General features: G+C 34.7%; 2 pseudogenes; both read left to right on the top strand.

The window, feature by feature from the left end:
- Positions 1–1273: 1273 nt before the first annotated feature.
- LOC104789070 (receptor like protein 22 pseudogene) lies at positions 1274–3607 on the top strand (annotated as a pseudogene).
- Positions 3608–4229: 622 nt separating this feature from the next.
- LOC104789071 (uncharacterized) lies at positions 4230–6590 on the top strand (annotated as a pseudogene).
- The last annotated feature ends 9349 nt before the right edge of the window (positions 6591–15939 follow it).

Below are 15939 nucleotides of genomic sequence, written 5' to 3' on the forward strand. Positions count from 1 at the left end.
GAAACCAGTCATCCCTCGACTTGTAACTCCAATCCATTCCTCTTGTTACAAGATGATCAACAACATCAGCGGCTGAGTGGCGATATACTTTGCGACAGTCAATACACGGGCAAATAATAATTGAATTGTCTCCTAAACCTGCAGCCACAGACCTCACAAAATCCCAAGCACCTTTCTCATAACCAGGATCCGTTCTGCAATGAAGATAAAAGCAAAAACCAAAGGAAAAAACGAATTACAAACTTTTAAAAAAACTTAAACATAACAACTAAACCAATAAACTCAACTATACAAAACGTTTTCACATACCTGTTAAGATGAACCCATGTCTTGTCCATAACCATTATATGTCCTTACCCATAAAGAAAACAAAACAAAAACATAAGAATAACACAAACACCAAACAAATACCAAACAAACACTAGACAAACACACCAAACAAACATATTCACACATTCAGCAACAATTTATTAAAACGAAATATCAAACAACCAATTCGTTCAACTCTTAAACAATTTATCAAAACGAAGTATCAGTTTCATTGAGAGAACTAGCCTCTGTGTTCTGATGCAAGCAGGCAGAAGATCCAGCTGATGAGATGTGATTACCTGACAAAATTCAAATCGGTCAAAATTAAAATCAGAGTAAAGAACTATAATACATTTATTGAATGCCTTATACCTTTCAGGTGGACGAGATCAGCTGAATTCGAATCTACTGAGATCGGAGAGAGACAGAGGCGGAGAGAGACAGAGGCGGAGAGAGACAGAGGCGGAGAGAGACAAAGGCGGAGAGAGACAGAGGCGGAGAGACCGAGGCGGAGAGAGACAGAGACAGAGAGCGACAGAGACACAGAGTGCGACGGAGACAGAGGCTGACAGAGCCACAGAGAACGACGGAGACAGAGAGCGACAGAGCCAAAGCAATGGATACCGGTAAGAGGGACAGATCTAAACGGATATTTTGCTACACAGAGAATGTCGAAAAAATTTCTTGTTGAGAATCGAAATCTTGACAATGAGAATCGAGATTAGATGGAATGGAAAAAAAAAACTTTGAGATTGAGATAAGAGAGCTTTTTGTTTTCTGGGTTTTTTATTTTTTGGTCTAAGTGTAAAAGACTGTCTTTAATTTTTTGGTCAAAGAATCGAGACTTTTTTTAGTTTGCGGGAAAAAACCCATATAGTTTGCCTCCAAAATACACCTTCCCGCTATAATACTGATTTTTATGTTCCCGCTAAATGAAATTATATACTAGCGTTAATATAATGCTATGAAATACTTGGCATCCGATTTTGGTATTTTTAGTAGCAGTTCGTAAATTTGTGCTACAAAGGTCTGCTACCGAAGCTCATTTTTGTTGTAGTGCGAGACCCTTAAACGTTTCAAAAACGAGTTTCAGTTCTCCAGCATCTGCAGCGACGACACCAACTTTCTCTGCGGTGTGGTCTGCGATAACACGACCGGTGCTGTCACGTTTCTTGAACTCCCCGGTGGATGTATACGTGGAACTCTGAGACAAAACAGTAGCCTCTTCGAGTTGAGTCATCTCCGTTACCTTAACCTCTCTTTCAATAACTTCGATTCTTCTCTATTGTCTTCTGCTTTTGGTCAACTCAAAAATCTTGAGGTCTTGCTTCTCTCCTCTAATGGCTTCGCCGGCCAAGTTCCTTCTTCAATACGTAACCTACCCAAATTAACCAAGTTACATCTTTCCCACAACAAGCTCACTGGTAACTTAGCTCCACTTGTACAGAATCTAACCAATCTTTCAGCTTTAGACCTTTCTTTTAATCAATTCTCTGGAACCATACCTTCTTCTCTCATCACCATGCCTTTCTTGTCTTATCTTGATTTGAGTGATAATCAACTCACTGGCTCATTTGAAATCACTAATATATCTTCGTCTAAACTCGAGACTTTACAGCTTGGGAATAACCATTTTGAAGCAGAGATCATAGATCATATTTCAAAGTTGGTTAGTCTCCAGTATCTCAGCCTCTCTTCCTTAAACATAAGCCACCCAATTGACTTAAAAATCTTCTCTTCTCTTCAATCTTTGTCACACCTTGATCTTTCCGGAAACAGTTTAACACCAACGAGTATGAATTCAGACATCGAATTTCCAAAGGACATGGAGGTCTTGCTCTTGTCCGGATGCAACATCAGTGATTTCCCCAGATTCTTGAAGCCCCTAAAGAAGTTATGGTATTTAGATCTTTCCAACAACAGAATCAAAGGGGACGTTCCTGATTGGTTATGGAGTCTTCCTCTTTTAGTATCTTTGGATCTTCAAAACAATTCATTCACCGGTTTCAGAGGTTCCTTGGATCATGTTTTGGCCAATTCATCGGTGCAGGTATTAGATATTGCTTTAAACTCTTTCAAAGGTTCATTCCCTAATCCACCAGTCTCTATCATCCACTTGTCTGCTTGGAACAATAGTTTCACCGGAGAGATACCTCTCTCTGTCTGTAACCGAACCGCTCTCGATATTCTTGACCTATCCTACAACAACTTCACCGGCTCAATCCCTCCATGTATGGGTAACTTCAGTATAGTGAACCTCTGGAAAAACAAGTTGGAAGGAAACATTCCAGACGAGTTCTATAGCGGTTCTTTGACACAAACATTTGATGTTGGATACAATAAGCTAACCGGAAACCTTCCAAGATCTCTCCTGAACAGCTCTCTCCTAAGGTTTTTAAGTGTGGATCACAACAATATCAATGATTCTTTTCCCTTCTGGCTCAAGGCATTGAAGAATTTGAAAGTCCTTACACTCCGTTCAAATAGATTCGATGGTCCTATATCTCCACCTGATGAGCAAGGTCCTCTTGCATTTCCTAAACTCGAGATACTTGAAATATCGCATAACAGATTTACCGGAACCTTACCAAGAAATTACTTTACGAACTAGAGTGCAACTTCTATCAAGATGCATGATGAAGAGAGGCTATATATGGGAGATTATTCGAATGAGCGGTTTGCCTATGAAGATACGTTGGATTTGCAATACAAAGGTCTATACATGGAGCAAGGGAAAGTTCTTACTTTCTACTCTGCCATTGATTTCTCTGGTAACAAACTAGAAGGAGAGATTCCAGAATTATTGTCTTTTGAAAACATTGATCGCCCTCAACTTATCAGACAACTCATTCACAGGACATATCCCGATGTCTTTTTCCAATGTGACTGAGCTCGAGTCATTAGACCTATCAGGAAACAAACTCTCGGGGGAGATCCCGCAAGAACTCCGGAGACTATCGTATTTGGCGTACATAGATGTTTCTAATAATCAGCTCATAGGTAGAATACCACAAGGGACACAGATCATAGGGCAGCCTAAATCCTCATTTGAAGGGAATCGAGGGTTATGTGTGGTCTTCCTCTTGAAGAAAGCTGTTTAAGGGAAGACGCACCATCCACACACGAGCTTGAAGAAGAAGACGAAGGAATATTGGAGTGGAGAGCAGCAATAATAGGGTATGGGCCAGGAGTGTTGTTTGGATTGGCAATAGGACATGTTGTTGCTTTGTACAAGCCTGGGTGGTTCATCAAGAATGATGGTCGTCAGAACATGCTTAGAGGCATCAGAAAGCTTTAGGATTGACTAATTGAATATATTGTTTCATTTTGTCTTTGTTTTTTCTGTGTGTAATTTGATCTGTAAATGTGTCTCAAGTTACTGAAAACAAACATGATTATGGCATCTTATGTGTTACATAAAACTCTGTTCTGATAACAGAGGAGCTGAAACTACTAAACCAGTTACTTTATGTTATGTTATTATGGAAACATAATAACAGAGTTTTATGTATGCAGGAGCTGAAACTACTAAACAACGTACTGATGTTATTATGAAAGAAACAACAAAGTGTGAGATTTTGTTTTTTTATGACCGTCGAAGCATTTTTTTTTTTACATGTGATTTTTTTTTTTAATAATGTAAACTTAACCCTTAGTGTTTAGGAAATTTTCCAAAATTGAATTTTTAAGGATATAAAAAATAGGCATTAAACCGACTCTCGTATTAGGTCTACTCAAATCAATTTCCTATAAGAATAGGAACCTGAATCGTTTTTTACTTATTTAATACCTCTCCTGTTTTCCAATTTACTTGCAAACAAAGCTATAACCTTCCAGTTCCTTCTTTGGTTTAGAACTCAAGAGTTTCCTTCTAGGTTTTTTTTATTTTTGGTTCTACATCTTCAAGAGATTTGATCACGATGATGAAATCTGATGATCGTAGTGTTTCTAAGCAGCGACTTTACGAATTTATCGAGCAAACGGTTTCTGAAAACCCCCAAACGTTTGGTCTTTTTGAGTCGGAACCGTCTTCTAGACCTTCGTCGTCGTCTGTGAACAAAGAGTACGGTATTGATGACGAAGACAAAAGATTTAAACTGTTCTGTGCGGTCGACATATCGTTAGGGTACAAGGCTAAGGAAGACAAATCGGAAAAAGAGGAACCTAGGGTTTACTCAGGGCAGATTAATATGGTGGAGATGATGCACGAAGTTATCGGAGAGAGGCTTCAGAGCCTCTTAGAACGTCGATACAGATCAATCACTTACGCGGAACCAGAAGGACAAAACCCTAATCTTGATTCAGAATCTTCTCGGTCTTCTCGCGTTAGAGATCGTCGGTCCAAGGAAAAACGTTCGATTGAGGTGGAAGAGAGAAGTCGCAAGATACGCAAAGTTGATCGTGATCGTGGTTTAGAGGTTGAACCAATTCAAATGACTCCACCGGAGTGGCTTCTGAGGGTGATGAGGAAAGAAGGGGACAGCTACAATCCGAAGCTGATCTCAACGAGGAAACTGTACAAGACTGATCTCGACAAAATCCAAGGACGTCTCTCTGTTCCTTTTAAGCAAGTTAAAAATCCAGACTTTTTGACAGAGGAAGAGACAACACACATACATGAAAATGCGATGAAGCTTCGTGATGATGGTGTGAGTGTGGATTTGGTGGATCCTGAGATGAAAAAGCATGCCCTTGAATTGAGGAAGTGGAAGATGAGTGGAAACTGGAATTATGTCTTATGTAGAGGTTGGAACGATGTGCTTTCTGATAACAGTTTTGAGGTTGACGACTTCTTTCCTCTCTGGTCTTTCCGATCTGGAGAAGGAAAACTCTGCTTTGCTCTTGTCCCTTCGGATCTGGAGAAGGAAAACGATGTGCTTTCTGATAACAGTTCCAGCCACGGTGGCGGCTCTACTTCAGGAGAATCTGAACGTGGAAACTTTCTTACTGGTGGTGATGGTGATGGCGCTTCTACTTCCGGTGAATCTGGTCAGGTACAGTTACCGGTTAATCCTCCTTCGCTTCCAGCAAGAGAGCAGCTGGAAGCGAATAGCCTTATTTCTTGTTACGATATCATGGTAAAACACTACAAGAAATAAGGCTATTTGCGACTACCGTTTGTGATTGATTGTTTAGTCGCAATAATGTGTGACATTTTTTGCGACTGTTTTGATACTTATTTACGACCATATAAAATACAGAAGGAAAAGCGTCGCAAATTTACGACGAAAAAATACAGTCACAAAAATGTCTCACGTTTGCGACCGCATACATACTCTTTGGTGACTGATATTATTTCGTCGCAAAACAAGATGCATTTTGTGCCTACTTTGCAACTGCCTTTTTGGTTGCAAAATAGAGACTTATTTGCAACGACTTTTTTAATTATCATTTAGTAGCAAAGTCATCCCTGCATGTTGGCAAAAAAGTTGAGAATGTGGAAACTAGATGTACTCAACTTTTGGGACTCCTATGAAAATGGTCGTAAACGAGTCGCATCATGTCGGCAAAAAACGTGCAAAAGTATGTTAGGTGTACTGAAATTTTGTGACTTTCTATAATAGTTGCAAAAGAGTCGCAAAATTTCTCTTATATATATGCCACCATTTCTTCCTCCATTTACATCGACATCAAAGATAAAAAAAAACGTGAGAAAAAAAAACGAGAGAAAGATAAAAAATGAGAGAGGAAGAAAAAAAACGAGAGAAAGAAAAAAAAATAATGTGGAACAATCCATCAAAAGCATGGATGTACAATCGGATCGATCCATCCACTAATCATATCTAGTTGAATTATTCGGCGGGTGTGGAGGAGTTCATCGATTTTGCCAGTAGCCATGCACAAAATAGGAGAGGTAAGTTTTATTGCCCTTGTGTAGTATGTCACAATTCGAAGTCTTTGAAAGCTGCCTCAGTTTTGAATCACTTGCTAAGTAGGGGGTTTATGCCTAACTATTATGTATGGTATGAACATGGTGAAGATTATGATGTTGTTGGGAAGGAACTAGTAATCATTATGCTAATAATACAGATTATGCTAGTGCTAGTGAACCAATAGGATTTGATGGGGAGAATGTATATGCTGGGATGGTGAATGATGCATTTCATGGTTCTGTACAATATAATGAGTATCATGAACATGAAAGTGGAAATGATCATGTTCATGAACAACCCACCCAAGAAGAAAAACGGTTTGATGATATGTTAGCTGCTGCAAACACTCCAATGTATGATGGTGTCGGGAATGGCAATCGCAGTTATCGTTGGCAGCTCGGTTCATGAACAATAAGGTCGACTACAGTTTGTCTAAAAATTGTAGGGATTCATGGACATGATTGTTTACGGAGTATTTACTAGAGGGTAATCAGACAACCGGTTCATACTATGAGACAGAAACTTTGATGTGAAAGCTAGGATTACTGTGTCATACATATGATATATGTATAGATAAATCTATGCTCTTTTGAAAAGATGATGAGAAGTTGGAGCATTGCAAGTTCTGCGGGAAACCAAGGCATTAGGCTAGTGAAGGAAGAACAAGAATATCGTTCAGTAAGATGTGGTATTTACCGATTGCGGAAAGGCTGAAGAGAATGTACCAATCTGAGAAGACTGCAACTTTTATGAGATGGCACGCTGAGCATAGCTCTGAGGAGGGATTAATGTTTCATCCTTCAGATGCGAAGTGGAAGAATGACACATTATTCCTCCTCTCGTAAATACTTTGTAAACAATCTTGTCCATGAATCCATACAATTTTCAGACAAATTGTAGTTGACCTTATTGTTCATGAACCGAGCTGCCAACGATAACTGTGACTGCCCTTCCCGACATCCATCATATAGTGGAGCGTTTGCAGCAGCTAACATATCACAAAACCGTTTTGCTTCTTGGGTGGGTTGTTCATGAACATGATCATTTCCACTTTCATGTTCATGATACTCATTATATGGTACATAACCATGAAATGCATCATTCACCATCCCATTATATATATTCTCCCCATCAAATCTTATTGGTTCACTAGCACTAGCATAATCTGTATTATTAGCATAATGACTACTAGTTCCTTCCCCAACAACATCATAATCTTCACCATGTTCATACCATACATAATAGTTAGGCATAAACCCCCTACTTAGCAAATGATTCGAAATTGAGGCAGCTTTCAAAGACTTCAAATTTTGACATACTACACAAGGGCAGTAAAACCTACCTCTGCTATTTTGTGCATGGCTAATGGCAAAATCGATGAACTCCTCCACACCCGCCAAATAATCCAATGAGATATGATTAGTGAATGGATTGATCCGATTGTACATCCATGCTCTTGATGGATTGTTCCACATTAATTTTTTTTCTTTCTCTTGTTTTTTTTTCTTTCTCACGTTTTTTAATCTTTGATGTCGATGTAAATGGAGGAAGAAATGGTGGAATATATATAAGAGAAATTTTTGCGACTCTTTTGCGACTATTATAGAAAGAGTCACAAAATTGTAGTACACCTAACACACTTTTGCACGTTTTTTGCCGACATGATGCGACTCTTTTGCGACCGTTTTCATAGGAGTCACAAAATTGAGTACATCTAGCTTCCACATTCTCAATGTTTTTTGCCGACATGCAGCGACGACTTTGCTACTATATGAGAATCAAAAAAGTCGTTGCAAAATAAGTCTCTATTTTGTGACTTATTTGCGACTGTTCTAATGGACCAAAAAGGTAGTTGCAAAGTAGTCACAAAATGCATCTTGTTTTGCGACGAATTAATATCAGTCACCAAAGAGTTGGTCGCAAAAGTGAGACGTCTTTGTGACTGTATTGTTTCATCGTAAATTTGTGACGCTTTTCCTTCTGTATTGTATATGGTCGTAAGTATCAAAACAGTCGCACATTATTGCGACTAAACAATCAGTCACAAACGGTAGTCGCAAATGGCCTGTTTTCTAGTAGTGTGTAGTGAAATGCTTTACAGTTTTTTACGTGTATCGATCAAAGTTCATATGGGGAGGAAATCATAGCTAGCTTTTCTCAAATATCCTCGAAACTAATGTTCAGCTACCGACTTTAAAATCTTCTCGTAATTATTTTCTTTGTATCTCTGGTTAGCTTTAAACACAACTCTCTGGAAGATTACTCAGGGTATGTATATATATATATGTATGTTCAGCTATTGTTGTTTTACTTCTTACATGAATACAAAAACACCTGCGTTGACATTCGCCTAATAAGTAATAACCAACTAGGTAAAACAGAGTAAAAAATTTGTTTGAAATATTACATTTGTAAATATATATATTTAGTATAACATTTATAATACAAACTTATAATGGTTACCAAAAAAAAAACTTATACTGGTTTGAATTCATCAAGTTTATGAAAGTTTAAAATAGTTATCGTTTCACAATAAATTTTAGATTGACATGATGGCGGATCTGGATAGAATGTGAACCAAATTAGTGATCGTTAGATTTGTATCAAAATCCGGAATTATCAAATCAGATAAAAATCACAAAAACCTGAAATTTCATGAACCGGATAATTTAAATAAAATTGTTTACCCGATCAAACCTGTCTGCTAAGCCATCCCGCAATGGGTTTAAATATTTTGAGCCGTAAAATGTTTTTGCATCCGTCCCGTTTGAATTCATGAGATCCGCGTGGGTTATACATGCATTTCAATAAATCATTTTTCTAATATATAAAATATATTTAAAGCTTAAACTTAATTAATATTAATAAAGTTAAGTGATAATGTTTTTAAGAATAACACATTTATTTTTATTATTGTCAAAAACACAATGGCATATAGTTGTAAATAATAAATCTAAATGAGGCTAAATAGTTAAATGTGTCTCGAGATCTCTACCGGTGACATATCAGCTTTTTCAAGAGAGTGCTTCTCTATTAATATATAAAGAATTAATAAAGTTATGTGATAAATTTTTTGAGAATAACACTTTTTTTTTGTCAAAAACACATAAGCATATAGTTGTAAATAATAAATCTTAATGAGACTAAATAGTTAAATGTATTTCGAGCTCTCTCGTGGCGACACATCAACTTTTTCAAGAAAAAGTGTTTCTTTATTAATATACTAGATTAGGACCCGCCCGATGTGCGGGTTTAGATTTTTAAAAATTAAATTAAATTTAAAAGAATATAAAGTAAATATTTTAGTAATCTATACATAAAAGTAAATAGATACACCGAAGTATCCAATGTGACATTTGGTGTAAAAGGTGCGACTCTGCGGTTGAGACTATTAATCATGTTTTCTTTGAATGTCCTCGCTCGTGTGAAGTTTGAGATTTATCTCCGACTCTGGTCTCGTCAGAGGGTTTTATATATGAGTCGGTGTAATCGAATTTGGATTTTTTTTTCTGGAAGGGTGCCTCTCAAAAGGGTGATCCTGGTCAACTTCTTCAATTACCATGAATTTTATGGGCAATCTGGAAAGCCATAAACTAAAAAGTTTTTCAAGGTTTAGAGATTGAGGCAAATGATATAATTGCTAAGGCTTTGGGCGATAAGTTAGTCTGGGAAGAGGCGCTCTCTTTTCGGTGGTCATGTCAGCTCCATCTCTATTTTCGCATGTCCATGTTTTTCAGCTCGTGTGTAAGATGGAGCCTCTCCCCCTGCATATGGAATTAGAAGAGTTGTTGTGGGCCATGGAGCGGATATGTGCTGTAGGAATCACTTGTCAACATTTTGAGACTGATTGTGTTGAAATACTCACTATGGTGCAGTCCAAGATTGCCCGTCTTTCTCCAACCTGCTCGATGAGTTTAACTTGTTGGAGTCCTTCATACTATTCTTCATCTCCTGGATCCCGCGTGCAGCAAATACGAAGATGGAGTATCTTGCATTTGTTTCGCGTTCTCTTATCTATGAAGTTTTTTTAATAAACCCCTTCCCGGCTTGGGCAACTAAATGAGGAATTTCCTTTTAATTTATTGTTTGGTTGAAAACAAAGTAAATAGATACATTTTTAGTTAAAAAAATAGATGTAGATGAGTTCAAGGTTATTAAAATAAAATGAAATTTAACAAAGAATATATATTTAATTCTTTTTGTAAGTAAAAACAATGTATAAAAGTAAAGAGATAAACTTTTAGTTATAGAAAATAGTTGTTTTTTTTTGCTGTAATACACACAACAATATTTTACTTGTAAAATATACTCTTTAGTCTTTACTACAACCAACGAATTTTATTTATGAACACATTAAATAAACTATTATATATCTCTTTACTTTAATATTTTTATAGTTACAAAAACACATACGTTAATCTTACATACTCATATCTTATATATATTACAATAACAATATTTTTGAATAAATTATTTGATTGGTGAAAAAAGTATGAGACGATTATAATTTTGAATTTTGAATTTTTATTTATTAGGTTTTCTTTTCTCTATTTTACTTTTATATAAAATCTTTTTATAGTAGGTTTTGAATTTTTACATTTTTATTTTTAAAATTTTTAATAAAATTATTGTTCCTAATTGTACTACAATATGAAATGAACTGTTTTAGCTACGAATTTTTCCTAAATAAAACAACTTCATTGTTTGCGCCACCTATTAGTTTGTTTCTAGAAGCAAAATCTATGATAGGTCAAAATGGTGCTAAACTATAGCTGAGCCCATGATCTAAACTGATCACATGACCAACAAACCTTTTTCCATAGGTCATGTGATCGGTTTGGATCTTAAAACTTTTGAAATTTTGATTTTTCGGTTTCTACAGAATGTGATGGAATTGGACTAAAATATAAATTTGGTTCGGTTTGTGAAGACAATTTGGTCAAGCGTGGGTGGTTCATCAAGAATGATGGTCAGAATATGCTCAGAGGCATCAGACACCTTTAGGATTGTTTTGTTTCTTTGTATTTATTTTTTTGTGTGTAATTTTGTCTTTGAAGTTATTTCAATTTACTCAAAAACATGATTATGGCATCTTATGTGTTACTATAAAAGTCTGTTCTGATAACAGAGTGATGCAATCCTAGAGATATCAACTCATCAAGAATTGGTTTAAGGAAAATCAAGATCAAATTATAAAGAAGTTTCTAGAAGACAATCAATTCATGGCTACATCAAGAAAGTTTCTAGATACAAAGAACCAATCTCCATCAATGATGATTGATAAAATCTCTAAATTTAATCTTGATTTATTTATGTAATTAATTTGATTTATTTTGTATTTATGTTATTGATTTGTAAATTGAGCCTATATAAGCTCATGTTTCCCTTCATTGTAAATATAGAATATTTTTGGAAAAATAAAGAGAGAGTTTTCTCACTTTGAAAGCTTAGGCTTTTGGTTTACTTGTCTTTTCTATTGTGTGTGATTCCTTTAGAAAACAAGTTAAATCTTAATCTTTGTGTGCGATTCACTTAGATATTGATTTGTGTTCTTATCACAAAGTCATTCAGCAACTTTGTGTGGCGAACTTCGATCCATCATTCATCTCCATCCTATCCGAGTTAGTTAGAGAGGTCCTTTAGACCAGCTATCGTCTCACCCCTATTTTGACTCACATCATTTTGGTATCAGAGCTTAAAGCTCCTACCTTTTATCGTTTGATTTCAGTTTTATATAAAAAAAAATGATTTTTGTTTTGTTTGATTTGTGTTTTTATTTTTTAAAAAAAAATCATACTAAAAAATTGCTTTTATTTTGTGTAAGTCGTTTTATTTTATAAAGAAAAAGAAATAAAAAATGTTTTCTTTTATTTGACATTATAAAAATAATAATTAAAAACTGCTTTTGGCTTTGTTTAAATTTTTTTTAATAAAAAAGGTTTTCTTTTCTTTGAGTTAATAAAATTTTTTTTTTTTTCAAAAGTATTTTTGTTTCTGTTTTGTGATCAAATAAAATACCAAAAAAAAAAATGCAAACTTTGGTTTTAGTTTTGAGGACAGAAGCTTTTCAAGAAGGAGAGAGTGATGCAATCCTATAAATATCCATAACTCATCAAGAATTGGTTCAAGGAAAATCAGGATCAAATTATGAAGAAGTTTCTAAAAGACAATCATTTTATGGCTACATCAAAAAAGTGTCTAGATATAAAAAATCAATCTCCATCAATGATGATTGATAAAATCTCTCAAATTTATTCTTGATTTATTTATGTAATTAATTTGATTTATTTTGTATTTATGTTATTGATTTGTAAATTGAGCCTATATAAGCTCATGTTTCCCTTCATTGTAAATATATAGAATATTTATGGAAAAATAAAAGAGAGAGTTTTCTCACTTTGAAGCTTAGGCTTTTGTTTTACTTGTCTTTTCTATTGTGTGTGATTCTTTTAGAAAACAAGTTAAATCTTTATCTTTGTGTGCGATTCACTTAGATATTGATTTGTGTTCTTATCACAAAGTCATTCTGCAACTTTGTGTGGCGAACTTTGATCCATCATTCATCTCCATCCTATCCGAGTTAGTTAAAGAGATCCCCTTTAGACCAGCTATCGACTCACCCCTATTTTGGCTCACATCACAGAGGAGCTAAAACTACTGTATTAGTTACTTCCAGATCAAACAACGTACTCATGTTATTATAGAAACATAAGAAACAAATGTATTAGTTACTTGACTGTCGAAGCATTCGTTACATGTGATTTTTTTTTTTAATCTTAGTGTTTAGGATTTTTACAACATTGTAAGGATAACAAAAGGGCATTAATTAAACCGACACGTAGTCGTATTAGGTTTGTTCAAATCACTTTAATCACATTAAAATCAATCTTATTATATAAAGTTGGGTTTTGAAAGTTAGCCATTAAAGATTTTGACATGTGTCAAGTTATCAATTTTAGATTTTGACATGTGTAAAAGTTAGTATTTAATAGGAGGAATTTGATTACAATAAAAATAAAATATTTTGTTTTAAAAAATATTAATAATGTAAACAGATAATTATCAAAAACTACAGAATTTATAAAAAAATACAAAGTTTTTTAAAAATAATTATAAGGAGATTATATACATATTTCATAAAATTTACAATATTATTTACTTTTTTTTTAGTTATTAATTCTACATAAAAAATATAGAAAAGGAATTAAGGAAAATATACAGTTAATTAGTAATTCTAAATTTTTTAAATACTCACTTCTATATAAACATAGATCATCTCATATTTAAATAATTTATTCAAAAACACTGCTTTCAACTTTGTCTAATTGAAAAAAAATTAAATGGGAAAATAAACTTTTCTTATTTTTTAAACCAAAATTTTCTCCTACTTTCTCCTTTTTCAGTTAGAAATAGGTAAGATTAATATGTTGACAAAAAAAAAAGATTCATATATGCATCTTCTTTTCCTAATACTGTATTTTAAAGTTTATTGTAGTATTTTTATATTGTTTTATTTAATTTATATTTTCATCTTTGAATTATTTGGGATTCATATATTACTGTGATTATAATTTTCTATTGTTTATTTAATTATGTCAAATTAATTTTCTTCTAATTTCTCAACCTTGATTGGTTGGTCATAAACCCTTCTTTTTTTTTGCAAACATAATTGTTACCAATATTCATTCAATCCCAAAGTGAGATAACAAGCAGAAGCTCATCAACCTAATGGATGGATAAAATAGACTAATAAAACACAAGCTTACAACAAACATAGATAGATAGATTGGAAAACATAAATCGTTGTTGATAGATCCATAGAAGCTCAAAGACTGTGACACTCTGGTTTGCGGAAAGGTTTAAAAGAATTGATTTGGCCACATATGTCACCAAATGCACTTAGTTTTTTGTCAAAGGTCTTGAGAGAACTTCATGATGGATGACATTCCTGGAAGTGATTTGCGGAACTGTGCGAGTGAAAACAAAATACAGGAAAAGATCATTTGTTGATTTGTAGGGTCGGTAAACAAGTTTTTAAAGTCTCCTAGATGTAACAAACTTGCCAATATGGGTGGGTACACGGGCCGAGAATAGATGTAGGACCCACTTAGGAAGGTGGGCCCATCATGAGAGTGGACATGGGCTCACTAAGCAAGGTGGTGGTTGAGGCGTTACAGAGACATGGCTACATCATGGTGTGTCAAAGACACTTCAACGAATAGATTGAGAAATTTAACATTAGTTACTATCAAAAGATTTTGTGACGTTAGAAAAAGGTTTTTACTTTCATTTGTTGTTGTGGCAAGGCATTTTGAGATAGCAAAAAGACGTGAACATTTTCTCTCGACACAGGAGGAGGACAGAGCCGAGGTTCTCTCTATGGTGGAGAAGGTTGAACAAAAGGTTATCTCCCTAAGAGAGGAAGGTGGAAGAGGTTGGATGCAAGGTTATCTCTCCAAGGGAGGAAGGTGGAGCGAAGTTTCTCTCCATGGTGGAGGAGGTTGGACGCAAGGTTCTCTCCATAAAGAATGAGCGCAGAGCCGAGGTTTTCTCCATGATGGTCATACATTATTGTGATGATACATCATTGATTAGTATATTATGTAATAAATAAACACATTAAGCCAACTATTTTACTTTCACTTCTGCATAGTTACTATCACGAATACATTGATAAATTTAACATTAGTTACTATCAAAAGATTTTGTGACGTTAGAAAAAAAGTTTTTACTTTCATTGGTTGTCGGAGCAAGCCATTTTCAGAGAGCAAAAAAATGTGATCATGTTCTCTCCAAACAGGAGGAGGGCAGAGCGAGGTTCTCTCTATGGTGGAGAAGGTTGGACACAAGGTTATCTTTCCAAGAGAGGAAGGTGGAGGAGGTTGGACGCAAGATTATCTCCCCATAGGAGGAATGCAGAGCCAAGGTTCTTTCCATGATAGAGGAGGTTGGACGAAAGGTTCTCTCCATAAGGGATGAGAGTGAAGCCGAGATAATCTCCATAGTGGTCATACATTATTGTGATGATACATCATTGATTAGTATATTATGTAATATATTTTTTATTCAAAATATTATTGAGCCAACAATTTTAGTATTAAAAAACTATGCAGAAGTGAAAGTAAAATAGTTGGCTTAATGTGTTCATATAGATATTTTCTAGGTGGTGATAAAGAATATATTTGCAACATAGAGTATATGTGTAAAAAATACATTTTTAATAGAAACATACATAAAAGATTTGTAAATGGATATAAATCAGTGTATTATAACAAAAATAAAATTTATAAATAACATACAACAAATTTTAAAATATTTTTATTAAATTTAATATAATTTCTAAAATTTTAAACCCGCACATCGGGCGGATCTTCATCTAGTATCTTATAAGAATAAGAACTGTGTACACATGTGTATCTGTCAATGTTTTGTTTTGGAGACACTCATCATAATTGGTTCTTCACTTCTTTCTCTCTCAATCTCTCTCGGTGTAACAAAAAAAAACAAAGCATAGAAAATTTAACGAGTTTAGATTCAAACGTAGAACCCTACTTCACGCCGGGATGATGAAAAAAAATCCACTAATATAGCTTGTTCAAAACTCAATCGCCCATACAAATGATATCATCTGTTCCACACACTTATATGTTTTATACTATTTTCATAACCTTTAGAATCTACCAGAGACTTTTCTTTTGTTCAAGCCGTGATCTTCACATCGTTGTAGATTCTCTGATGAAGCCTTGACCGCAGCTAT

Source organism: Camelina sativa, chromosome 5, assembly GCF_030686135.1.
Source record: "Camelina sativa cultivar CO46 ecotype springtype chromosome 5, ASM3068613v1".
In the NCBI taxonomy this organism is placed as follows: Eukaryota; Viridiplantae; Streptophyta; class Magnoliopsida; order Brassicales; family Brassicaceae; genus Camelina; species Camelina sativa.